Source organism: Carassius auratus, unplaced genomic scaffold (genome assembly GCF_003368295.1).
Source record: "Carassius auratus strain Wakin unplaced genomic scaffold, ASM336829v1 scaf_tig00218088, whole genome shotgun sequence".
Taxonomy (NCBI): Eukaryota; Metazoa; Chordata; class Actinopteri; order Cypriniformes; family Cyprinidae; genus Carassius; species Carassius auratus.
In genome coordinates, this window is record NW_020529373.1 from 130 (window position 1) to 22,713 (window position 22,584).

The 22,584-nt window shown below is 39.6% G+C and overlaps 5 non-coding genes and 29 pseudogenes across 5 annotated transcripts; all 34 read left to right on the top strand.

Moving 5' to 3' along the window:
- Positions 1-482: 482 nt before the first annotated feature.
- On the top strand, positions 483-601 carry LOC113104696 (uncharacterized; annotated as a pseudogene).
- Positions 602-838: 237 nt separating this feature from the next.
- LOC113104697 (uncharacterized) lies at positions 839-957 on the top strand (annotated as a pseudogene).
- A 237-nt stretch (positions 958-1,194) lies between these two features.
- On the top strand, positions 1,195-1,314 carry LOC113104712 (uncharacterized; annotated as a pseudogene).
- Positions 1,315-1,535: 221 nt separating this feature from the next.
- LOC113104695 (uncharacterized) lies at positions 1,536-1,654 on the top strand (annotated as a pseudogene).
- Positions 1,655-2,742: 1,088 nt separating this feature from the next.
- Positions 2,743-2,860, top strand: LOC113104711 (uncharacterized; annotated as a pseudogene).
- A 235-nt stretch (positions 2,861-3,095) lies between these two features.
- LOC113104687 (uncharacterized) lies at positions 3,096-3,214 on the top strand (annotated as a pseudogene).
- Positions 3,215-3,450: 236 nt separating this feature from the next.
- On the top strand, positions 3,451-3,569 carry LOC113104688 (uncharacterized; annotated as a pseudogene).
- Positions 3,570-6,565: 2,996 nt separating this feature from the next.
- LOC113104703 (uncharacterized) lies at positions 6,566-6,684 on the top strand (annotated as a pseudogene).
- Positions 6,685-6,904: 220 nt separating this feature from the next.
- Positions 6,905-7,023, top strand: LOC113104689 (uncharacterized; annotated as a pseudogene).
- A 1,088-nt stretch (positions 7,024-8,111) lies between these two features.
- Positions 8,112-8,230, top strand: LOC113104698 (uncharacterized; annotated as a pseudogene).
- A 237-nt stretch (positions 8,231-8,467) lies between these two features.
- Positions 8,468-8,586, top strand: LOC113104693 (5S ribosomal RNA). The gene has a single exon (XR_003292090.1). It is a non-coding gene; the product is annotated as a 5S ribosomal RNA (ribosomal RNA).
- A 221-nt stretch (positions 8,587-8,807) lies between these two features.
- Positions 8,808-8,926, top strand: LOC113104705 (uncharacterized; annotated as a pseudogene).
- Positions 8,927-9,147: 221 nt separating this feature from the next.
- Positions 9,148-9,266, top strand: LOC113104686 (uncharacterized; annotated as a pseudogene).
- Positions 9,267-9,791: 525 nt separating this feature from the next.
- Positions 9,792-9,910, top strand: LOC113104690 (uncharacterized; annotated as a pseudogene).
- Positions 9,911-10,995: 1,085 nt separating this feature from the next.
- LOC113104699 (uncharacterized) lies at positions 10,996-11,114 on the top strand (annotated as a pseudogene).
- A 232-nt stretch (positions 11,115-11,346) lies between these two features.
- Positions 11,347-11,465, top strand: LOC113104704 (5S ribosomal RNA). The gene has a single exon (XR_003292091.1). It is a non-coding gene; the product is annotated as a 5S ribosomal RNA (ribosomal RNA).
- A 507-nt stretch (positions 11,466-11,972) lies between these two features.
- LOC113104682 (uncharacterized) lies at positions 11,973-12,091 on the top strand (annotated as a pseudogene).
- Positions 12,092-12,463: 372 nt separating this feature from the next.
- On the top strand, positions 12,464-12,582 carry LOC113104700 (uncharacterized; annotated as a pseudogene).
- A 238-nt stretch (positions 12,583-12,820) lies between these two features.
- LOC113104715 (5S ribosomal RNA) lies at positions 12,821-12,939 on the top strand. The gene has a single exon (XR_003292092.1). It is a non-coding gene; the product is annotated as a 5S ribosomal RNA (ribosomal RNA).
- Positions 12,940-13,605: 666 nt separating this feature from the next.
- LOC113104706 (uncharacterized) lies at positions 13,606-13,724 on the top strand (annotated as a pseudogene).
- A 221-nt stretch (positions 13,725-13,945) lies between these two features.
- LOC113104694 (uncharacterized) lies at positions 13,946-14,065 on the top strand (annotated as a pseudogene).
- Positions 14,066-14,439: 374 nt separating this feature from the next.
- On the top strand, positions 14,440-14,558 carry LOC113104684 (uncharacterized; annotated as a pseudogene).
- Positions 14,559-14,932: 374 nt separating this feature from the next.
- On the top strand, positions 14,933-15,051 carry LOC113104710 (uncharacterized; annotated as a pseudogene).
- A 361-nt stretch (positions 15,052-15,412) lies between these two features.
- LOC113104716 (5S ribosomal RNA) lies at positions 15,413-15,530 on the top strand. The gene has a single exon (XR_003292093.1). It is a non-coding gene; the product is annotated as a 5S ribosomal RNA (ribosomal RNA).
- A 384-nt stretch (positions 15,531-15,914) lies between these two features.
- LOC113104708 (uncharacterized) lies at positions 15,915-16,033 on the top strand (annotated as a pseudogene).
- Positions 16,034-16,254: 221 nt separating this feature from the next.
- LOC113104681 (5S ribosomal RNA) lies at positions 16,255-16,373 on the top strand. The gene has a single exon (XR_003292089.1). It is a non-coding gene; the product is annotated as a 5S ribosomal RNA (ribosomal RNA).
- A 374-nt stretch (positions 16,374-16,747) lies between these two features.
- Positions 16,748-16,866, top strand: LOC113104707 (uncharacterized; annotated as a pseudogene).
- Positions 16,867-17,087: 221 nt separating this feature from the next.
- LOC113104691 (uncharacterized) lies at positions 17,088-17,206 on the top strand (annotated as a pseudogene).
- Positions 17,207-18,294: 1,088 nt separating this feature from the next.
- Positions 18,295-18,413, top strand: LOC113104701 (uncharacterized; annotated as a pseudogene).
- Positions 18,414-18,652: 239 nt separating this feature from the next.
- On the top strand, positions 18,653-18,771 carry LOC113104692 (uncharacterized; annotated as a pseudogene).
- Positions 18,772-19,861: 1,090 nt separating this feature from the next.
- On the top strand, positions 19,862-19,980 carry LOC113104702 (uncharacterized; annotated as a pseudogene).
- Positions 19,981-20,212: 232 nt separating this feature from the next.
- LOC113104713 (uncharacterized) lies at positions 20,213-20,330 on the top strand (annotated as a pseudogene).
- A 1,638-nt stretch (positions 20,331-21,968) lies between these two features.
- On the top strand, positions 21,969-22,085 carry LOC113104714 (uncharacterized; annotated as a pseudogene).
- A 231-nt stretch (positions 22,086-22,316) lies between these two features.
- LOC113104685 (uncharacterized) lies at positions 22,317-22,435 on the top strand (annotated as a pseudogene).
- The last annotated feature ends 149 nt before the right edge of the window (positions 22,436-22,584 follow it).

The window sequence follows — 22,584 nt, forward strand, 5'->3', positions numbered from 1 at the left end:
AAAAATAAAAAAAAGTCAATGTCCTGATCTCCTGAATCTTAGCAGGTTTAGGTCTGGTTAGTACTTGGATGGGAGACCGCCTGGGAATACCAGGTGCTGTAAGCTTTTTGGACATTTTTCACTTAGTATATAATAATTTTGCCAAATAATAGAGTCAATGCCCGATCTCTGAATATTAGCAGGTTTGGGCCTGGTTAGTACATGGATGGGAGACTGCCTGGGAATACCAGGCGCGTTTAATCATTTGGAAAATTTCACGAATTATATAATAATCTTCCATAAAAAAAACAAAATAAAAAACGAAAGAGTCAATGCCCGATCTCTGAATCTTAGCAGGTTTAGGTTCTGGTTAGTACTTTGATGAGAGACTGCCTAGGAATACCAGGTGCTTTAAGCTTTTGGGTTTTCTTTCCTACTTATATGATGTACTGGCGATTAGATTGGCTGCTCTTTAAATAGCCCTCTCTTTGCAAGCAGTCTTCGCTTACGGCCATACCAACCTGGCTATGCCCCATCTCGTCTGATCTCGGAAGCTAAGCAGGTTTGGGCCTGGTTAGTACATGGATGGGAGACTGCCTGGGAATACCAGGCGCTTTAATCTTTTGGAAAATTTCACGAATTATATAATAATCTTTCATTAAAAAAAAAAAAAAAATAAAAAAAAGTCAATGTCCTGATCTCTGAATCTTAGCAGGTTTAGGTCTGGTTAGTACTTTGATGAGAGACTGCCTAGGAATACCAGGTGCTTTAAGCTTTTGGGTTTTCTTTCCTACTTATATGATGTACTGGCGATTAGATTGGCTGCTCTTTAAATAGCCCTCTCTTTGCAGCAGTCTTCGCTTACGGCCATACCAACCTGGCTATGCCCCATCTCGTCTGATCTCGGAAGCTAAGCAGGTTTGGGCCTGGTTAGTACATGGATGGGAGACTGCCTGGGAATACCAGGCGCTTTAATCTTTTGGAAAATTTCACGAATTATATAATAATCTTTCATTAAAAAAAAAAAAAAAAAAAAAAAAAAGTCAATGCCCGATCTCTGAATCTTAGCAGGTTTAGGTCTGGTTAGTACTTTGATGAGAGACTGCCTAGGAATACCAGGTGCTTTAAGCTTTTGGGTTTTCTTTCCTACTTATATAATGTACTGGTGATTAGATTGGTCAGTCTTTAAATAGCCCTCTCTTTGCAGCAGTCTTGGCTTACGTTCATACCAACCTGGCTATGCCCCATCTCGTCTGATCTCGGAAGCTAAGCAGGTTTGGGCCTGGTTGGTACTTGGATGGTAAGACCGCCTCGGAATAACAGGTGCTGTAAGCTTTTTGGAAATTTTTCACTTAGTATATAATAATTTTGCCAAAAAATAGAGTCAATGCCCGATCTCTTAATCTTAGCAGGTTTAGGTCTGGTTAGTACTTTGATGAGAGAATGCCTAGGAATACCAGGTGCTTTAAGCTTTTGGGTTTTCTTTCCTACTTATATAATGTACTGGTGATTAGATTCGTCGGTCTTTAAATAGCCCTCTCTTTGCAGCAGTCTTGGCTTACGGTCATACCAACCTGGCTATGCCCCATCTTGTCTGATCTCGGAAGCTAAGTAGGTTTGGGCCTGGTTGGTACTTGGATGGGAGCCCGCCTCGGAATACCAGGTGCTGTAAGCTTTTTGGACATTTTTCACTTAGTATATAATAATTTTGCCAAAAAATATAGTCAATGTCCTGATCTCTGAATCTTAGCAGGTTTAGGTCTGGTTAGTACTTGGATTGGAGACCGCCTGGGAATACCAGGTGCTGTAAGCTTTTTGGACATTTTTCACTTAGTATATAATAATTTTGCCAAAAAATATAGTCAATGCCCGACCTCTGATATTAGCAGGTTCGGGAATGGTTTACTTCCTGGATGGGAGACTGCCTGGGAATACCAGGTGCTTTAATCATTTGGAAAATTTCACGAATTATATAATAATCTTTCATTAAAAAAATAAAAAAATAAAAAAAAGTCAATGCCCGATCTCTGAATCTTAGCAGGTTTAGGTCTGGTTAGTACTTGGATGGGAGACCGCCTGGGAATACCAGGTGCTGTAAGCTTTTTGGACATTTTTCACTTAGTATATAATAATTTTGCCAAATAATAGAGTCAATGCCCGATCTCTGAATATTAGCAGGTTTGGGCCTGGTTAGTACATGGATGGGAGACTGCCTGGGAATTCCAGGCGCTTTAATCATTTGGAAAATTTCACGAATTATATAATAATCTTTCATTAAAAAAATAAAAAAATAAAAAAAAGTCAATGTCCTGATCTCTGAATCTTAGCAGGTTTAGGTCTGGTTAGTACTTGGATGGGAGACCGCCTGGGAATACCAGGTGCTGTAAGCTTTTTGGACATTTTTCACTTAGTATATAATAATTTTGCCAAATAATAGAGTCAATGCCCGATCTCTGAATATTAGCAGGTTTGGGCCTGGTTAGTACATGGATGGGAGACTGCCTGGGAATACCAGGCGCTTTAATCATTTGGAAAATTTCACGAATTATATAATAATCTTCCATAAAAAAACAAAATAAAAAACGAAAGAGTCAATGCCCGATCTCTGAATCTTAGCAGGTTTAGGTCTGGTTAGTACTTTGATGAGAGACTGCCTAGGAATACAAGGTGCTTTAAGCTTTTGGGTTTTCTTTCCTACTTATATGATGTACTGGCGATTAGATTGGCTGCTCTTTAAATAGCCCTCTCTTTGCAGCAGTCTTCGCTTACGGCCATACCAACCTGGCTATGCCCCATCTCGTCTGATCTCGGAAGCTAAGCAGGTTTGGCCTGGTTAGTACATGGATGGGAGACTGCCTGGGAATACCAGGCGCTTTAATCTTTTGGAAAATTTCACGAATTATATAATAATCTTTCATTAAAAAAAAAAAAAAAAAAAAAAAGTCAATGCCCCGATCTCTGAATCTTAGCAGGTTTAGGTCTGGTTAGTACTTTGATGAGAGAATGCCTAGGAATACCAGGTGCTTTAAGCTTTCGGGTTTTCTTTCCTACTTATATAATGTACTGGTGATTAGATTGGTCGGTCTTTAAATAGCCCTCTCTTTGCAGCAGTCTTGGCTTACGGTCATACCAACCTGGCTATGCCCCATCTCGTCTGATCTCGGAAGCTAAGCAGGTTTGGGCCTGGTTGGTACTTGGATGGGAGACCGCCTGGGAATACCAGGTGCTTTAATCTTTTGGAAAATTTCACGAATTATATAATAATCTTTCATTAAAAAAAAAAAAAAAAAAAAAAAAAGTCAATGCCCGATCTCTGAATATTAGCAGGTTTAGGTCTGGTTAGTACTTTGATGAGAGAATGCCTAGGAATACCAGGTGCTTTAAGCTTTCGGGTTTTCTTTCCTACTTATATAATGTACTGGTGATTAGATTGGTCGGTCTTTAAATAGCCCTCTCTTTGCAACAGTCTTGGCTTACGGTCATACCAACCTGGCTATGCCCCATCTCGTCTGATCTCGGAAGCTAAGCAGGTTTGGGCCTGGTTGGTACTTGGATGGGAGACCGCCTGGGAATACCAGGTGCTTTAATCTTTTGGAAAATTTCACGAATTATATAATAATCTTTCATTAAAAAAAAAAAAAAAAAAAAAAAAAGTCAATGCCCGATCTCTGAATATTAGCAGGTTTAGGTCTGGTTAGTACTTTGATGAGAGAATGCCTAGGAATACCAGGTGCTTTAAGCTTTCGGGTTTTCTTTCCTACTTATATAATGTACTGGTGATTAGATTGGTCGGTCTTTAAATAGCCCTCTCTTTGCAACAGTCTTGGCTTACGGCCATACCAACCTGGCGGCGATAGAGAGTGATTGGGAAGGTGTGTTTGATTGCAGTTGGAAGAGAAAGGCTCTTCTAAAGCTTTATTTTGTATTTAACTTTTTTCTGTTTATTCTGTGGGAGGAGATTTGGGTTTGTTTTGGGAAAAAAGCCCACGTTTAAGCTCCAAGCAGTTTATCTGCTTGGAGGCAAGCTTTTGTTTGTGCTTTTTTGTTTACAAAAATGGATGGACCACATGGTAAAGATCTGGCAATGGCAGGATGACTAGAAGAACGTTTGGAACCACATGGAGCAGATAGATCATCAAGAGAGGCAAATGGAGGAAATATGGATCATGGAGCACAGAGGGGAATCAAGCAAAGAGTGGATTATCTGAAAGAAGCAACGGTGGTGTTGGACTTAAAAGGAAATAAGGAGGTAAAAGCTGTGGATATCATTAAAGTAGTTTCAGAGAAGATTGGATTTGGTAAATTGCTGGCAGTGAGACCAAAGTATGGGGAGGAATATGAGTTGACTGTGGAAGATGCAGAACTTTGTGATGTATTATTGGATGGAATGGAAATAAAAGGTCAATTCTTCGAAATAAGGAGGCTGGAGGTAAAGGAACATATTGTGTCTTTTCTTCACTTGCCTGCATACTTGGAGGATGAAGTGATTGAGAACAAATTGAAGTTTTGGGGAGTTAATCCAATGACAAAAATAAAGAGAAGAGTCTATCCTGGAACAAACATTGCTGATGGAACGAGGTATGTGAAGGTTAAATTTCCAAAAGAGGTAACATCACTACCCTATAGTGCTAAATTTGAAACGGCAGATGGCACTCAGTACTTTAGGGTCATACATGATGGACAGCAAAAACTATGTCGGATGTGTATGCAGCCAGGACACATTTTCAGGGACTGTCCTGATTTCAAATGTTATGAATGCTTTGAGCAAGGGCATTTCGCGAAAGACTGTAAAGCTGATAAATGTCTGGATTGTGGGAAAGTATTCATAAGGTGTGACTGTGAAAGTGAACATGAAGAAGAGACAAATGATAAAACTGAACATGACGAACCAGAGGAGAATATGGAGAGTATGGAAAGAGTCATAAATGAGGGAGAGGAAGATGGGTCTCTGAATGATAGTAAAAGTCAGGAGCAGGAAAAGGGGGGGGATAAGGAGTTGGATAGAAGAGAGGGGTTTGAAATGGTGGAACATATGATAGAGGGGTGTAGGGGTCCGGTGGATGTTATAATAAAAGAAAGACAGGAGGAAAAAAAGGAGAAGGAGCAAGTAGAGGAATGCATAGAAGTAAATTTGGAGGAGCTGAGGAGGGGAATGAAGAGAGGAATATTGGACACTAAAACATATGTAGGAGAAAGTAGAGAAAAAGGACAGAGAAGGAGAAGAAACTCAGGTACAAATGAAGATGGAGTTTTAATGGAGAATGTGGGAGAAAAGTATGAAAAATGAATGTTTTGTTGTTAATGGCTCTTTGTTTTGTTTCAATCAATGTGAGGGGTTTAACAAAAATTGATAAATTTGGGAAAATGAAAGCGCTATGCAAAAAAGCTGATGTGATATTATAACAAGAAACATTTTGGAAAGATGAAATGATTGAATGTTTTAAAAGAAGTTGGAGAGGAGGAATTTATTATAACAATGGTGGGGGGATTGGGAAAGGCGTTGCGGTTTTATGTAAAAGACACATGAATGATGATGTTGAAATCATATATCGGAATAATGGAGGGAAATGTATTATTGTGAAAATGGTTATAGGAGGGGAAAATGTTTTTGTGTGTAATGTACATGCGCCAAATGACGAGGCAGAAAAGAAAATGTTTTTTAAGGATTTAAATGGTCAGATGGAGAAATGGGAAAATATTATTGTAATGGGAGATTTTAATACAGTTTTTAGTAGACTGGATATAGCGAATGATATGGTTTACGGGGAACAATGCTAGAGTTCTGCAATGCTTTAAAGAACATATGATAAATATGCCTGGATAATTAGGATTGTAAGTATAAGCGTATAATGGAGGGTGAAATTCAATAATGAATATAGAATGAGTGAATATGATAATGATGTGACACGCATTGGAATTTATGTATATGTCAAATGTGAAATTATTGAATAATAAAAAAAAAAAAAAAAAAAAAAAAAGCTATGCCCCATTTCGTCTGATCTCGGAAGCTAAGCAGGTTTGGGCCTGGTTGGTACTTGGATGGGAGACCGCCTCGGAATATCAGGTGCTGTAAGCTTTTTGGACATTTTTCACTTAGTATATAATAATTTTGCAAAAAAATAGAGTCAATGCCCTGATCTCTGAATCTTAGCAGTTTTAGGTCAGGTTAGTACTTGGATGGGAGACCGCCTCGGAATACCAGGCGCTGTAAGCTTTTTGGACATTTTTCACTTAGTATATAATAATTTTACCAAAAAATATAGTCAATGCCCGACCTCTGAATATTAGCAGTTTCGGGCATGGTTTACTTCATGGATGGGAGACTGCCTGGGAATACCAGGTGCTTTAATCTTTTGGAAAATTTCACGAATTATATAATAATCTTTCATTAAAAAAAAAAAAAAAAAAAAAAAGTCAATGCCCGATCTCTGACTCTTAGCAGGTTTAGGTCTGGTTAGTACTTTGATGAGAGACTGCCTAGGAATACCAGGTGCTTTAAGCTTTTGGGTTTTCTTTCCTACTTATATAATGTACTGGTGATTAGATTGGTCAGTCTTTAAATAGCCCTCTCTTTGCAGCAGTCTTGGCTTACGTTCATACCAACCTGGCTATGCCCCATCTCGTCTGATCTCGGAAGCTAAGCAGGTTTGGGCCTGGTTGGTACTTGGATGGTAGACCGCCTCGGAATAACAGGTGCTGTAAGCTTTTTGGAAATTTTTCACTTAGTATATAATAATTTTGCCAAAAATAGAGTCAATGCCCGATCTCTTAATCTTAGCAGGTTTAGGTCTGGTTAGTACTTTGATGAGAGACTGCCTAGGAATACCAGGTGCTTTAAGCTTTTGGGTTTTCTTTCCTACTTATATAATGTACTGGTGATTAGATTCGTCGGTCTTTAAATAGCCCTCTCTTTGCAGCAGTCTTGGCTTACGGTCATACCAACCTGGCTATGCCCCATCTCGTCTGATCTCGGAAGCTAAGTAGGTTTGGGCCTGGTTGGTACTTGGATGGGAGCCCGCCTCGGAATACCAGGTGCTGTAAGCTTTTTGGACATTTTTCACTTAGTATATAATAATTTTGCCAAAAATATAGTCAATGTCCTGATCTCTGAATCTTAGCAGGTTTAGGTCTGGTTAGTACTTGGATTGGAGACCGCCTGGGAATACCAGGTGCTGTAAGCTTTTTGGACATTTTTCACTTAGTATATAATAATTTTGCCAAAAAATATAGTCAATGCCCGACCTCTGAATATTAGCAGGTTCGGGCATGGTTTACTTCCTGGATGGGAGACTGCCTGGGAATACCAGGTGCTTTAATCATTTGGAAAATTTCACGAATTATATAATAATCTTTCATTAAAAAAATAAAAAAAATAAAAAAAAGTCAATGCCCGATCTCTGAATCTTAGCAGGTTTAGGTCTGGTTAGTACTTGGATGGGAGACCGCCTGGGAATACCAGGTGCTGTAAGCTTTTTGGACATTTTTCACTTAGTATATAATAATTTTGCCAAATAATAGAGTCAATGCCCGATCTCTGAATATTAGCAGGTTTGGGCCTGGTTAGTACATGGATGGGAGACTGCCTGGGAATACCAGGCGCTTTAATCATTTGGAAAATTTCACGAATTATATAATAATCTTTCATTAAAAAATAAAACAATAAAAAAAAGTCAATGTCCTGATCTCTGAATCTTAGCAGGTTTAGGTCTGGTTAGTACTTGGATGGGAGACCGCCTGGGAATACCAGGTGCTGTAAGCTTTTTGGACATTTTTCACTTAGTATATAATAATTTTGCCAAATAATAGAGTCAATGCCCGATCTCTGAATATTAGCAGGTTTGGGCCTGGTTAGTACATGGATGGGAGACTGCCTGGGAATACCAGGCGCTTTAATCATTTGGAAAATTTCACGAATTATATAATAATCTTCCATAAAAAAACAAAATAAAAAACGAAAGAGTCAATGCCCGATCTCTGAATCTTAGCAGGTTTAGGTCTGGTTAGTACTTTGATGAGAGACTGCCTAGGAATACCAGGTGCTTTAAGCTTTTGGGTTTTCTTTCCTACTTATATAATGTACTGGCGATTAGATTGGCTGCTCTTTAAATAGCCCTCTCTTTGCAGCAGTCTTCGCTTACGGCCATACCAACCTGGCTATGCCCCATCTCGTCTGATCTCGGAAGCTAAGCAGGTTTGGGCCTGGTTAGTACATGGATGGGAGACTGCCTGGGAATACCAGGCGCTTTAATCTTTTGGAAAATTTCACGAATTATTTAATAATCTTTCATTAAAAAAAAAAAAAAAAAAAAAAAAAAGTCAATGCCCGATCTCTGAATCTTAGCAGGTTTAGGTCTGGTTAGTACTTTGATGAGAGAATGCCTAGGAATACCAGGTGCTTTAAGCTTTTGGGTTTTCTTTCCTACTTATATAATGTACTGGTGATTAGATTGGTCGGTCTTTAAATAGCCCTCTATTTACAGCAGTCTTGGCTTACGGTCATACCAACCTGGCTATGCCCCATCTCGTCTGATCTCGGAAGCTAAGCAGGTTTGGGCCTGGTTGGTACTTGGATGGGAGACCGCCTCGGAATACCAGGTGCTGTAAGCTTTTTGGACATTTTTCACTTAGTATATAATAATTTTGCCAAAAAATAGAGTCAATGCCCGATCTCTGAATCTTAGCAGGTTTAGGTCTGGTTAGTACTTTGATGAGAGACTGCCTAGGAATACCAGGTGCTTTAAGATTTTGGGTTTTCTTGCCTACTTATATAATGTACTGGTGATTAGATTGGTCGGTCTTTAAATAGCCCTCTCTTTGCAGCAGTCTTGGCTTACGTTCATACCAACCTGGCTATGCCCCATCTCGTCTGATCTCGGAAGCTAAGCAGGTTTGGGCCTGGTTGGTACTTGGATGGTAGACCGCCTCGGAATAACAGGTGCTGTAAGCTTTTTGGAAATTTTTCACTTAGTATATAATAATTTTGCCAAAAAATAGAGTCAATGCCCGATCTCTTAATCTTAGCAGGTTTAGGTCTGGTTAGTACTTTGATGAGAGACTGCCTAGGAATACCAGGTGCTTTAAGCTTTTGGGTTTTCTTTCTAACTTATATAATGTACTGGCGATTAGATTGGCTGGTCTTTAAATAGCCCTCTCTTTGCAGCAGTCTTCGCTTACATCCATACCAACCTGGCTATGCCTGATCTCGTCTGATCTCGGAAGCTAAGCAGGTTTGGGCCTGGTTAGTACTTGGATGGGAGACGGCCTGGGATTACCAGGTGCTGTAAGCTTTTTGGACATTTTTCACTTAGTATATAATAATTTTGCCAAAAAATATAGTCAATGCCCGACCTCTGAATATTAGCAGGTTCGGACATGGTTTACTTCATGGATGGGAGACTGCCTGGGAATACCAGGTGCTTTAATCTTTTGGAAAATTTCACGAATAATATAATAATCTTTCATTAAAAAAAAAAAAAAAAAAAAAAAGTCAATGCCCGATCTCTGAATCTTAGCAGGTTTGGGCCTGGTTAGGACATGGATGGGAGACTGCCTGAGAATACCAGGCGCTTTAATCTTTTGGAAAATTTCACGAGTTATATAATAATATTCCATAAAAAAATAAATAAAAAAAACGAAAGAGTCAATGCCCGATCTCTGAATCTTAGCAGGTTTAGGTCTGGTTAGTACTTTGATGAGAGACTGCCTAGGAATACCAGGTGCTTTAAGCTTTTGGGTTTTCTTTCCTACTTATATAATGTACTGGTGATTAGATTCGTCGGTCTTTAAATAGCCCTCTCTTTGCAGCAGTCTTGGCTTACGGTCATACCAACCTGGCTATGCCCCATCTCGTCTGATCTCGGAAGCTAAGTAGGTTTGGGCCTGGTTGGTACTTGGATGGGAGCCCGCCTCGGAATACCAGGTGCTGTAAGCTTTTTGGACATTTTTCACTTAGTATATAATAATTTTGCCAAAAAATATAGTCAATGTCCTGATCTCTGAATCTTAGCAGGTTTAGGTCTGGTTAGTACTTGGATTGGAGACCGCCTGGGAATACCAGGTGCTGTAAGCTTTTTGGACATTTTTCACTTAGTATATAATAATTTTGCCAAAAAATATAGTCAATGCCCGACCTCTGAATATTAGCAGGTTCGGGCATGGTTTACTTCCTGGATGGGAGACTGCCTGGGAATACCAGGTGCTTTAATCATTTGGAAAATTTCACGAATTATATAATAATCTTTCATTAAAAAAATAAAAAAATAAAAAAAAGTCAATGCCCGATCTCTGAATCTTAGCAGGTTTAGGTCTGGTTAGTACTTGGATGGGAGACCGCCTGGGAATACCAGGTGCTGTAAGCTTTTTGGACATTTTTCACTTAGTATATAATAATTTTGCCAAATAATAGAGTCAATGCCCGATCTCTGAATATTAGCAGGTTTGGCCTGGTTAGTACATGGATGGGAGACTGCCTGGGAATACCAGGCGCTTTAATCATTTGGAAAATTTCACGAATTATATAATAATCTTTCATTAAAAAATAAAAAAATAAAAAAAAGTCAATGTCCTGATCTCTGAATCTTAGCAGGTTTAGGTCTGGTTAGTACTTGGATGGGAGACCGCCTGGGAATACCAGGTGCTGTAAGCTTTTTGGACATTTTTCACTTAGTATATAATAATTTTGCCAAATAATAGTCAATGCCCGATCTCTGAATATTAGCAGGTTTGGGCCTGGTTAGTACATGGATGGGAGACTGCCTGGGAATACCAGGCGCTTTAATCATTTGGAAAATTTCACGAATTATATAATAATCTTCCATAAAAAAACAAAATAAAAAACGAAAGAGTCAATGCCCGATCTCTGAATCTTAGCAGGTTTAGGTCTGGTTAGTACTTTGATGAGAGACTGCCTAGGAATACCAGGTGCTTTAAGCTTTTGGGTTTTCTTTCCTACTTATATAATGTACTGGCGATTAGATTGGCTGCTCTTTAAATAGCCCTCTCTTTGCAGCAGTCTTCGCTTACGGCCATACCAACCTGGCTATGCCCCATCTCGTCTGATCTCGGAAGCTAAGCAGGTTTGGGCCTGGTTAGTACATGGATGGGAGACTGCCTGGGAATACCAGGCGCTTTAATCTTTTGGAAAATTTCACGAATTATATAATAATCTTTCATTAAAAAAAAAAAAAAAAAAAAAGTCAATGCCCGATCTCTGAATCTTAGCAGGTTTAGGTCTGGTTAGTACTTTGATGAGAGACTGCCTAGGAATACCAGGTGCTTTAAGCTTTTGGGTTTTCTTTCCTACTTATATAATGTACTGGTGATTAGATTGGTCGGTCTTTAAATAGCCCTCTCTTTGCAGCAGTCTTGGCTTACGGTCATACCAACCTGGCTATGCCCCATCTCGTCTGATCTCGGAAGCTAAGCAGGTTTGGGCCTGGTTGGTACTTGGATGGGAGACCGCCTCGGAATACCAGGTGCTGTAAGCTTTTTGGACATTTTTCACTTAGTATATAATAATTTTGCCAAAAAATAGGTCAATGCCCTGATCTCTGAATCTTAGCAGGTTTAGGTCTGGTTAGTACTTGATTGGAGACCGCCTGGGAATACCAGGTGCTGTAAGCTTTTTGGACATTTTTCACTTAGTATATAATAATTTTGCCAAAAAATATAGTCAATGCCCGACCTCTGAATATTAGCAGGTTCGGGAATGGTTTACTTCCTGGATGGGAGACTCTCTGGGAATACCAGGTGCTTTAATCTTTGGAAAATTTCACGAATTATATAATAATCTTTCATTAAAAAAAAAAAAAAAAAAAAAAAGTCAATGCCCGATCTCTGAATCTTAGCAGGTTTAGGTCTGGTTAGTACTTGGATGAGGAGACTGCCTGGGAATACCAGGTGCTGTAAGCTTTTGGGTTTTCTTTCCTACCTATATAATGTACTGGTGATTAGATTGGTCGGTCTTTAAATAGCCCTCTTTTGCAGCAGTCTTGGCTTACGGTCATACCAACCTGGCTATGCCCCATCTCGTCTGATCTCGGAAGCTAAGCAGGTTTGGGCCTGGTTGGTACTTGGATGGGAGACCGCCTCGGAATAACAGGTGCTGTAAGCTTTTTGGACATTTTTCACTTAGTATATAATAATTTTGCCAAATAATAGAGTCAATGCCCGATCTCTGAATCTTATAAGGTTTGGGCCTGGTTAGGACATGGATGGGAGACTGCCTGAGAATACCAGGCGCTTTAATCTTTTGGAAAATTTCACGAGTTATATAATAATCTTCCATAAAAAACAAAATAAAAAACGAAAGAGTCAATGCCCGATCTCTGAATCTTAGCAGGTTTAGGTCTGGTTAGTACTTTGATGAGAGACTGCCTAGGAATACCAGGTGCTTTAAGCTTTTGGGTTTTCTTTCCTACTTATATAATGTACTGGCGATTAGATTGGCTGCTCTTTAAATAGCCCTCTCTTTGCAGCAGTCTTCGCTTACGGCCATACCAACCTGGCTATGCCCCATCTCGTCTGATCTCGGAAGCTAAGCAGGTTTGGGCCTGGTTAGTACATGGATGGGAGACTGCCTGGGAATACCAGGCGCTTTAATCTTTTGGAAAATTTCACGAATTATATAATAATCTTTCATTAAAAAAAAAAAAAAAAAAAAAAAAAAAGTCAATGCCCGATCTCTGAATCTTAGCAGGTTTAGGTCTGGTTAGTACTTTGATGAGAGAATGCCTAGGAATACCAGGTGCTTTAAGCTTTTGGGTTTTCTTTCCTACTTATATAATGTACTGGTGATTAGATTGGTCGGTCTTTAAATAGCCCTCTATTTACAGCAGTCTTGGCTTACGGTCATACCAACCTGGCTATGCCCCATCTCGTCTGATCTCGGAAGCTAAGCAGGTTTGGGCCTGGTTGGTACTTGGATGGGAGACCGCCTCGGAATACCAGGTGCTGTAAGCTTTTTGGACATTTTTCACTTAGTATATAATAATTTTGCCAAAAAATAGAGTCAAAGCCCTGATCTCTGAATCTTAGCAGGTTTAGGTCTGGTTAGTACTTGGATTGGAGACCGCATGGGAATACCAGGTGCTGTAAGCTTTTTGGACATTTTTCACTTAGTATATAATAATTTTGCCAAAAAATATAGTCAATGCCCGACCTCTGAATATTAGCAGGTTCGGGCATGGTTTACTTCATGGATGGGAGACTCTCTGGGAATACCAGGTGCTTTAATCTTTTGGAAAATTTCACGAATTATATAAAAATCCTTCATTAAAAAAAAAAAAAAAAAAAAAAAAGAGTCAATGCCCGATCTCTGAATCTTAGCAGGTTTGGGCCTGGTTAGTACATGGATGGGAGACTGCCTGGGAATACCAGGTGCTTTAATCTTTTGGAAAATTTCACGAATTATATAATAATCCTTCATTAAAAAAAAAAAAAAAAAAAAAAAAAAGTCAATGCCCGATCTCTGAATCTTAGCAGGTTTAGGTCTGGTTAGTACTTTGATGAGAGACTGCCTAGGAATACCAGGTGCTTTAAGATTTTGGGTTTTCTTGCCTACTTATATAATGTACTGGTGATTAGATTGGTCGGTCTTTAAATAGCCCTCTCTTTGCAGCAGTCTTGGCTTACGTTCATACCAACCTGGCTATGCCCCATCTCGTCTGATCTCGGAAGCTAAGCAGGTTTGGGCCTGGTTGGTACTTGGATGGTAGACCGCCTCGGAATAACAGGTGCTGTAAGCTTTTTGGACATTTTTCACTTAGTATATAATAATTTTGCCAAAAAATAGAGTCAATGCCCGATCTCTTAATCTTAGCAGGTTTAGGTCTGGTTAGTACTTTGATGAGAGACTGCCTAGGAATACCAGGTGCTTTAAGCTTTTGGGTTTTCTTTCTAACTTATATAATGTACTGGCGATTAGATTGGCTGGTCTTTAAATAGCCCTCTTTTTGCAGCAGTCTTCGCTTACATCCATACCAACCTGGCTATGCCTGATCTCGTCTGATCTCGGAAGCTAAGCAGGTTTGGGCCTGGTTAGTACTTGGATTGGGAGACGGCCTGGGATTACCAGGTGCTGTAAGCTTTTTGGACATTTTTCACTTAGTATATAATAATTTTGCCAAAAAATATAGTCAATGCCCGACCCCTGAATATTAGCAGGTTCGGGCATGGTTTTCTTCATGGATGGGAGACTGCCTGGGAATACCAGGTGCTTTAATCTTTTGGAAAATTTCACGAATTATATAATAATCTTTCATTAAAAAAAACAAAAAAAAAAAAAAAGTCAATGCCCGATCTCTGAATCTTAGCAGGTTTAGGTCTGGTTAGTACTTTGGTGAGAGACTGCCTAGGGAATACCTGGTGCTTTAAGCTTTTGGGTTTTCTTTCCTACCTATATAATGTACTGGTGATTAGATTGGTCGGTCTTTAAATAGCCCTCTTTTTGCAGCAGTCTTGGCTTACGGTCATACCAACCTGGCTATGCCCCATCTCGTCTGATCTCGGAAGCTAAGCAGGTTTGGGCCTGGTTGGTACTTGGATGGGAGACCGCCTCGGAATAACAGGTGCTGTAAGCTTTTTGGACATTTTTCACTTAGTATATAATAATTTTGCCAAATAATAGAGTCAATGCCCGATCTCTGAATCTTAGAAGGTTTGGGCCTGGTTAGGACATGGATGGGAGACTGCCTGAGAATACCAGGCGCTTTAATCTTTTGGAAAATTTCACGAATTATATAATAATATTCCATAAAAAAATAAATAAAAAAAACGAAAGAGTCAATGCCCGATCTCTGAATCTTAGCAGGTTTAGGTCTGGTTAGTACTTTGATGAGAGACTGCCTAGGAATACCAGGTGCTTTAAGCTTTTGGGTTTTCTTTCCTACTTATATAATGTACTGGTGATTAGATTGGTCGGTCTTTAAATAGCCCTCTCTTTGCAGCAGTCTTGGCTTACGTTCATACCAACCTGGCTATGCCCCATCTCGTCTGATCTCGGAAGCTAAGCAGGTTTGGGCCTGGTTGGTACTTGGATGGTAGACTGCCTCGGAATAACAGGTGCTGTAAGCTTTTTGGAAATTTTTCACTTAGTATATAATAATTTTGCCAAAAAATAGAGTCAATGCCCTGATCTCTGAATCTTAGCAGGTTTAGGTCTGGTTAGTACTTGGATTGGAGACCGCCTGGGAATACCAGGTGATGTAAGCTTTTTGGACATTTTTCACTTAGTATATAATAATTTTGCCAAAAAATATAGTCAATGCCCGACCTCTGAATATAAGCAGGTTCGGGCATGGTTTTACTTCATGGATGGGAGACTGCCTGGGAATACCAGGTGCTTTAATCTTTTGGGTTTTCTTTCCTACTTATATAATGTACTGGCGATTAGATTGGCTGGTCTTTAAATAGTCCTCTCTTTGCAGCAGTCTTCGCTTACGGCCATACCAACCTGGCTATGCCTGATTTCGTCTGATCTCGGAAGCTAAGCAGGTTTGGCCTCGTTAGTACTTGGATGGGAGACCGCCTGGGAATACCAGGTGCTGTAAGCTTTTTGGACATTTTTCACTTAGTATATAATAATTTTGCCAAATAATAGAGTCAATGCCCGATCTCTGAATATTAGCAGGTTTGGGCCTGGTTAGTACATGGATGGGAGACTGCCTGGGAATACCAGGCGCTTTAATCTTTTGGAAAATTTCACGAATTATATAATAATCTTCCATAAAAAAAAAAAAAAAAAAAAAAAAAAAAAACGAAAGAGTCAATTCCCGATCTCTGAATCTTAGCAGGTTTAGGTCTGGTTAGTACTTTGATGAGAGACTGCCTAGGAATACCAGGTGCTTTAAGCTTTTGGGTTTTCTTTCCTACCTATATAATGTACTGGTGATTAGATTGGTCGGTCTTTAAATAGCCCTCTCTTTGCAGCAGTCTTGGCTTACGGTCATACCAACCTGGCTATGCCCCATCTCGTCTGATCTCGGAAGCTAAGCAGGTTTAGGCCTGGTTAGAACTTGGATGGGAGACGGCCTGGGAATACCAGGTGCTGTAAGCTTTTTGGACATTTTTCACTTAGTATATAATAATTTTGCCAAAAAATAGAGTCAATGCCCGATCTCTTAATCTTAACAGGTTTAGGTCTGGTTAGTACTTTGATGAGAGACTGCCTAGGAATACCAGGTGCTTTAAGCTTTTGGGTTTTCTTTCCTACTTATATAATGTACTGGCGATTAGATTGGCTGGTCTTTAAAGAGCCCTCTCTTTGCAGCAGTCTTCGCTTACGTCCATACCAACCTGGCTATGCCCGATCTCGTCTGATCTCGGAAGCTAAGCAGGTTTGGGCCTGGTTAGTACTTGGATGGGAGACGGCCTGGGAATACCAGGTGCTGTAAGCTTTTTGGACATTTTTCACTTAGTATATAATAATTTTGCCAAAAAATATAGTCAATGCCCGACCTCTGAATATTAGCAGGTTCGGGCATGGTTTACTTCCTGGAATGGGAGACTGCCTGGGAATACCAGGTGCTTTAATCTTTTGGAAAATTTCACGAATTATATAATAATCTTTCATTAAAAAAAAAAAAAAAAAAAAAAAAGTCAATGCCCGATCTCTGAATCTTAGCAGGTTTAGGTCTGGTTAGTACTTTGATGAGAGACTGCCTAGGAATACCAGGTGCTTTAAGCTTTTGGGTTTTCTTTCCTACTTATATAATGTACTGGTGATTAGATTGGTCAGTCTTTAAATAGCCCTCTCTTTGCAGCAGTCTTGGCTTACGTTCATACCAACCTGGCTATGCCCCATCTCGTCTGATCTCGGAAGCTAAGCAGGTTTGGGCCTGGTTGGTACTTGGATGGTAGACCGCCTCAGAATAACAGGTGCTGTAAGCTTTTTGGAAATTTTTCACTTAGTATATAATAATTTTGCCAAAAAATAGAGTCAATGCCCGATCTCTTAATCTTAGCAGGTTTAGGTCTGGTTAGTACTTTGATGAGAGACTGCCTAGGAATACCAGGTGCTTTAAGCTTTTGGGTTTTCTTTCCTACTTATATAATGTACTGGTGATTAGATTCGTCGGTCTTTAAATAGCCCTCTCTTTGCAGCAGTCTTGGCTTACGGTCATACCAACCTGGCTATGCCCCATCTCGTCTGATCTCGGAAGCTAAGTAGGTTTGGGCCTGGTTGGTACTTGGATGGGAGCCCGCCTCGGAATACCAGGTGCTGTAAGCTTTTTGGACATTTTCACTTAGTATATAATAATTTTGCCAAAAAATATAGTCAATGTCCTGATCTCTGAATCTTAGCAGGTTTAGGTCTGGTTAGTACTTGGATTGGAGACCGCCTGGGAATACCAGGTGCTGTAAGCTTTTTGGACATTTTTCACTTAGTATATAATAATTTTGCCAAAAAATATAGTCAATGCCCGACCTCTGAATATTAGCAGGTTCGGGAATGGTTTACTTCCTGGATGGGAGACTGCCTGGGAATACCAGGTGCTTTAATCATTTGGAAAATTTCACGAATTATATAATAATCTTTCATTAAAAAAATAAAAAAATAAAAAAAAGTCAATGCCCGATCTCTGAATCTTAGCAGGTTTAGGTCTGGTTAGTACTTGGATGGGAGACCGCCTGGGAATACCAGGTGCTGTAAGCTTTTTGGACATTTTTCACTTAGTATATAATAATTTTGCCAAATAATAGAGTCAATGCCCGATCTCTGAATATTAGCAGGTTTGGGCCTGGTTAGTACATGGATGGGAGACTGCCTGGGAATTCCAGGCGCTTTAATCATTTGGAAAATTTCACGAATTATATAATAATCTTTCATTAAAAAAATAAAAAAATAAAAAAAAGTCAATGTCCTGATCTCTGAATCTTAGCAGGTTTAGGTCTGGTTAGTACTTGGATGGGAGACCGCCTGGGAATACCAGGTGCTGTAAGCTTTTTGGACATTTTTCACTTAGTATATAATAATTTTGCCAAATAATAGAGTCAATGCCCGATCTCTGAATATTAGCAGGTTTGGGCCTGGTTAGTACATGGATGGGAGACTGCCTGGGAATACCAGGCGCTTTAATCATTTGGAAAATTTCACGAATTATATAATAATCTTCCATAAAAAAACAAAATAAAAAACGAAAGAGTCAATGCCCGATCTCTGAATCTTAGCAGGTTTAGGTCTGGTTAGTACTTTGATGAGAGACTGCCTAGGAATACCAGGTGCTTTAAGCTTTTGGGTTTTCTTTCCTACTTATATGATGTACTGGCGATTAGATTGGCTGCTCTTTAAATAGCCCTCTCTTTGCAGCAGTCTTCGCTTACGGCCATACCAACCTGGCTATGCCCCATCTCGTCTGATCTCGGAAGCTAAGCAGGTTTGGGCCTGGTTAGTACATGGATGGGAGACTGCCTGGGAATACCAGGCGCTTTAATCTTTTGGAAAATTTCACGAATTATATAATAATCTTTCATTAAAAAAAAAAAAAAAAAAAAAAAAAAAAGTAAATGCCCGATCTCTTAATCTTAGCAGGTTTAGGTCTGGTTAGTACTTTGATGAGAGACTGCCTAGGAATACCAGGTGCTTTAAGCTTTTGGGTTTTCTTTCCTACTTATATAATGTACTGGTGATTAGATTCGTCGGTCTTTAAATAGCCCTCTCTTTGCAGCAGTCTTGGCTTACGGTCATACCAACCTGGCTATGCCCCATCTCGTCTGATCTCGGAAGCTAAGTAGGTTTGGGCCTGGTTGGTACTTGGATGGGAGCCCGCCTCGGAATACCAGGTGCTGTAAGCTTTTTGGACATTTTTCACTTAGTATATAATAATTTTGCCAAAAAATATAGTCAATGTCCTGATCTCTGAATCTTAGCAGGTTTAGGTCTGGTTAGTACTTGGATTGGAGACCGCCTGGGAATACCAGGTGCTGTAAGCTTTTTGGACATTTTTCACTTAGTATATAATAATTTTGCCAAAAAATATAGTCAATGCCCGACCTCTGAATATTAGCAGGTTCGGGAATGGTTTACTTCCTGGATGGGAGACTGCCTGGGAATACCAGGTGCTTTAATCATTTGGAAAATTTCACGAATTATATAATAATCTTTCATTAAAAAAATAAAAAAATAAAAAAAGTCAATGCCCGATCTCTGAATCTTAGCAGGTTTAGGTCTGGTTAGTACTTGGATGGGAGACCGCCTGGGAATACCAGGTGCTGTAAGCTTTTTGGACATTTTTTCACTTAGTATATAATAATTTTGCCAAATAATAGAGTCAATGCCCGATCTCTGAATATTAGCAGGTTTGGGCCTGGTTAGTACATGGATGGGAGACTGCCTGGGAATTCCAGGCGCTTTAATCATTTGGAAAATTTCACGAATTATATAATAATCTTTCATTAAAAAAATAAAAAAATAAAAAAAAGTCAATGTCCTGATCTCTGAATCTTAGCAGGTTTAGGTCTGGTTAGTACTTGGATGGGAGACCGCCTGGGAATACCAGGTGCTGTAAGCTTTTTGGGACATTTTTCACTTAGTATATAATAATTTTGCCAAATAATAGAGTCAATGCCCGATCTCTGAATATTAGCAGGTTTGGGCCTGGTTAGTACATGGATGGGAGACTGCCTGGGAATACCAGGCGCTTTAATCATTTGGAAAATTTCACGAATTATATAATAATCTTCCATAAAAAAACAAAATAAAAAACGAAAGAGTCAATGCCCGATCTCTGAATCTTAGCAGGTTTAGGTCTGGTTAGTACTTTGATGAGAGACTGCCTAGGAATACCAGGTGCTTTAAGCTTTTGGGTTTTCTTTCCTACTTATATGATGTACTGGCGATTAGATTGGCTGCTCTTTAAATAGCCCTCTCTTTGCAGCAGTCTTCGCTTACGGCCATACCAACCTGGCTATGCCCCATCTCGTCTGATCTCGGAAGCTAAGCAGGTTTGGGCCTGGTTAGTACATGGATGGGAGACTGCCTGGGAATACCAGGCGCTTTAATCTTTTGGAAAATTTCACGAATTATATAATAATCTTTCATTAAAAAAAAAAAAAAAAAGTAAATGCCCCGATCTCTTAATCTTAGCAGGTTTAGGTCTGGGTTAGTACTTTGATGAGAGACTGCCTAGGAATACCAGGTGCTTTTAGCTTTCGGGTTTTCTTTCCTACTTATATAATGTACTGGTGATTAGATTGGTCGGTCTTTAAATAGCCCTCTCTTTTTGCAGCAGTCTTGGCTTACGGTCATACCAACCTGGCTATGCCCCAACTCGTCTGATCTCGGAAGCTAAGCAGGTTGGGCCTGGTTGTACTTGGATGGGGAGACCGCCTCGGAATACCAGGTGCTGTAAGCTTTTTGGACATTTTTCACTTAGTATATAATAAATTTTCCAAAAAATAGAGTAATGCCCTGATCTCTGAATTCTTTAGCAGGTTTAGGTTCTGGTTAGTACTTGGATGGGAGACCGCCTCGGAATACCAGCGCTGTAAGCTTTTGGACATTTTTCACTTAGTATATAATAATTTTACCAAAAAATATAGTCAATGCCCGACCTCTGAATATTAGCAGGTTCGGGCATGGTTTACTTCTATGGATGGGAGACTGCCTGGGAATTACCAGGTGCTTTAATCTTTTGGAAAATTTTCACGAATTATATAATAATCTTTCATTAAAAAAAAAAAAAAAAAAAAAAAAGTCCAATGGCCGATCTCTGAATCTTAGCAGGTTTAGGTCTGGTTAGTACTTTGATGAGAGAATGCCTAGGAATACCAGGTGCTTTAAGCTTTCGGGGTTTTCTTTCCTACTTATATAATGTACTGGTGATTAGATTGGTCGGTCTTTAAATAGCCCTCTTCTTTGCAGCAGTCTTGGCTTACGGTCATACCAACCTTGGCTATGCCCCATTCTCGTCTGATCTCGGAAAGCTAAGCAGGTTTTGGGCCTGGTTGGTTACTTGGATGGGAGACCGCCTCGGAATACCAGGGTGCTGTAAGCTTTTTGGGACATTTTTCACTTAGTATATAATAAATTTTCCAAAAAAATATAGTCAATGCCCGATCTCTGAATCTTAGCAGGTTTGGGCCTGGTTAGTAATGGATGGGAGACTGCCTGGAAACCAGGTGCTTAATCTTTTGGAAAATTCACGAATTATATAATAATCTTTCATTAAAAAAAAAAAAAAAAAAAAAAAAAAGTCAATGCCCGATCTCTTAATCTTAGCAGGTTTAGGTCTGGTTAGTACTTTGATGAGAGACTGCCTAGGAATACCAGGTGCTTTTAGCTTTCGGGTTTTCTTTCCTACTTATATAATGTACTGGTGATTAGATTGGTCGGTCTTTAAATAGCCCTCTCTTTGCAGCAGTCTTGGCTTACGGTCATACCAACCTGGCTATGCCCAACTCGTTGATCTCGGAAGCTAAGCAGGTTTGGGCCTGGTTGGTACTTGGATGGGAGACCGCCTCGGATACCAGGCTGTAAGCTTTTTGGACATTTTTCACTTTAGTATATAATAAATTTTCCAAAAATAGAGTAAATGCCCTGATCTCTGAATCTTAGCAGGTTTAGGTCTGGTTAGTACTTGGATGGAGACCGCCTCGAATACCAGGCGCTGTAAGCTTTTTGGACATTTTTCACTTAGTATATAATAATTTTTACCAAAAAATATAGTCAATGCCCGACCTCTGAATATTAGCAGGTTCGGGCATGGTTACTTCATGGATGGGAGACTGCCTGGGAATACCAGGTGCTTTAATCTTTGGAAAATTTCCACGAATTATATAATAATCTTTCATTAAAAAAAAAAAAAAAAAAAAAAAAAAGTCCAATGCCCGATCTCTGAATCTTAGCAGGTTTAGGTCTGGTTAGTACTTTGATGAGAGAATGCCTAGGAAACCAGGTGCTTTAAGCTTTCGGGTTTTCTTTCCTACTTATATAATGTACTGGTGATTAGATTGGTCGGTCTTTAAATAGCCCTCTCTTTGCAGCAGTCTTGGCTTACGGTCATCCAACCTGGCTATGCCCATCTCGTCTGATCTCGGAAGCTAAGCAGGTTTGGGCCTGGTTGGTACTTGGATGGGAGACCGCCTGGGAATACCAGGTGCTTTAATCTTTTGGAAAATTTCACGAATTATATAATAATTCTTTCATTAAAAAAAAAAAAAAAAAAAAGTCAATGCCCGATCTCTGAATATTAGCAGGTTTAGGTCTGGTTAGTACTGATGTAAGAGAATGCCTAGGAATACCAGGTGCTTTAAGCTTTCGGGTTTCTTCCTACTTATATAATGTACTGGTGATTAGATTGGTCGGTCTTTAAATAGCCCTCTCTTTGCAGCAGTCTTTGGCTTACGGTCATACCAACCTGGCTATGCCCCATTTCGTCTGATCTCGGAAGCTAAGCAGGTTTGGGCCTGGTTGGTACTTGGATGGGAGACCGCCTCGGAATACCAGGTGCTGTAAGCTTTTTGGACATTTTTCACTTAGTATATAATAATTTTCCAAAAAATATAGTCAATGCCCGATCTCTGAATCTTAGCAGTTTGGGCTGGTTAGTACTTGGATGGGAGACTGCCTGGGAATACCAGGTGCTTTAATCTTTTGGAAAATTTCAC